The sequence below is a fragment of the Nelumbo nucifera genome, chromosome 5 (genome assembly GCF_055504915.1).
Source record: "Nelumbo nucifera cultivar China Antique chromosome 5, China Antique-T2T, whole genome shotgun sequence".
Classification (NCBI taxonomy): domain Eukaryota; kingdom Viridiplantae; phylum Streptophyta; class Magnoliopsida; order Proteales; family Nelumbonaceae; genus Nelumbo; species Nelumbo nucifera.
Window position 1 is genome coordinate 35351806 of NC_142653.1, and position 2097 is coordinate 35353902.

Below are 2097 nucleotides of genomic sequence, written 5' to 3' on the forward strand. Positions count from 1 at the left end.
TCCCCTTTCACACTGTTTCTGGTGATAGATGATCTCTTCAGGATCACGAGTGAAATTCGCAAACCAGGAGATATTTATTATCTCCGACATTGATATCTTCCCAGATGAATTAACCAAAGATGAAAGGAAGCTCAAATGTGTCATAAATTGAATGGTTTGTGATGATTCTGATAATCATCTCACTCTAGCAATTTCTTTCTCTCCATTTCCTCCTTATCTAAGAGAATATGCTCATTTTTCAGATATAACTTTGAAGACTAATGTGGGCGTCGGTGCAGTTGTGACATCAGGTCGGAAATTGGTCAGAGATTCAATGGTCAAAGAACCTGTTGCTTGACATGAGGCTAAGCATCTCCAAATTCAACAACATCAAGTCGGAGGAACTGACAACACTCCATCTGTTATTAAACACGATGTCAGAGAGAATGATCTTATGCTTAAACTTCTGCAAAAAAAGAGAAGAAATAACAATGGCCGAGTTTGACAATCTTTGGGGTTTCAGCAAATTCGGAGGACCAAAATTCAGTATTTTCCAGTCGATGGCCAAAAGTTTAAAAGCTTGGAAGATGTGTTCACAGAAAGGCCCATAAAGACGGCACCAATATCTTCAATGGCAAATGCACCCCTCACCCTCACCCTTTGGGCTTAGATAATGGAAATCCTGAAGAAATTTAAGACAACTCGTATACTCAACACAGGCATGCTTTTCTCTCCAACACTATAACTTGGTATTTTCTTTTAAATTTTTTTGAAAAAATGCAATCTTTTGTCTGAAAATTGAAAATTAAAAGACAAAGATTTGAGCATTTGAGTGGGAGATAGGATGGAAGAGATATACCATTGCTTCTTCGCATATCCTATAATCAATATTGCCTAATTTCAGAGAGATGGACACTATGTTTACATATCTTCAACTTTTTTTGAACAAAATTATATTAACAAGTTGCCTCAGTTACTCAGTATCTTCATCAATTAGAACTTGGAATTACGAAACCTGGGTGTCAGAAGCTTTTGCAGAATATTCATCAGTTAAATTGGGTTAAAATGGTTAGAATTATACAGAGGTGTCTCCAGGTCGAAATTTGAGTTGATTGTTTAAGATGAAGTGCTTCCTATTACAACCGGCTCCTGCTCATAGAAGGGCAATCTTTGCTCATCAACAGAACATGGAGGTAGTATTGCTGCAAGTTAGGTAAATTTAACACCTCCCACATATTTTACAGAGACTTAAATTTTCATGGTTTTAGGATTTCATCGCATTTCATGCTTCAATGCAAAATCAGATAGACCCATTTCACCAAGCTTTTGGAATCCCTGCTATTATTATCGACTCCCAAGGTTTTGCTATCCCACCTGTAATCGACTCCCAAATAATTTTTTTGACATCCCAAAAAACTTAATAAATTTAAAAAAAAAATCAGAATTATGCTTCAATGAAAAGATTGGAAATAAAAGAAAAAAACCGTTTCAGAAGGGATGAAGATGAAGTTAGGGAACCATCAGATACCGAAATTTATCCCCAACAGCGCAAAGCTGTACGGTCCGCATCATGGTCGGCCATTTAAAAAAAGGCCGCATCACCTGGTTCACTTCTTCTTCCTCGCAAAATACATACAGGGATTCAGTAAGTAGTCAAAGAAGGGATGAAATCAAGGGACTCAGATATGTGGGTTTGAGTCAATTTCTCCTCACTGATTTAAATCAGAGTGGTGCATGACATTCTCAATCCTCATCACAGTCCCTTCAGCCTACTTTCTATCGATAAAGACGATAAGAGAACACGAAGGAAATCATATACATTGGAAAACAAAGAAAGAGAGAAAGAAGGATCAATGGAACGAAATGGGGAAGCCGAGTTTTTCACTTATATAAGAACATCAAGCAGCAGACCTAACAGCGAGGAACCCCAAGATAAAACCCTAATTATCAGTACATTAAAGGTGATTTTACGGAATTACCCTTAATATTGGATTTTAATGTCCTATTAGTCGGGACCCGTGCATCCCTCAGCAAAATTGAAGAGGTCCATCACATTTCCAATTAAGGTTATGTTTGGGAGTACGTAAGTTAAAAATAAGTTTTTATTTGAATAAACAC

The 2097-nt window shown here is 37.1% G+C and overlaps 1 non-coding gene across 1 annotated transcript; it reads right to left on the minus strand.

The window, feature by feature from the left end:
* Positions 1-1654: 1654 nt before the first annotated feature.
* Positions 1655-1741, minus strand: LOC148791407 (small nucleolar RNA Z221/R21b). Its single transcript, XR_016076979.1, has one exon. It is a non-coding gene; the product is annotated as a small nucleolar RNA Z221/R21b (small nucleolar RNA).
* Positions 1742-2097: the final 356 nt, after the last annotated feature.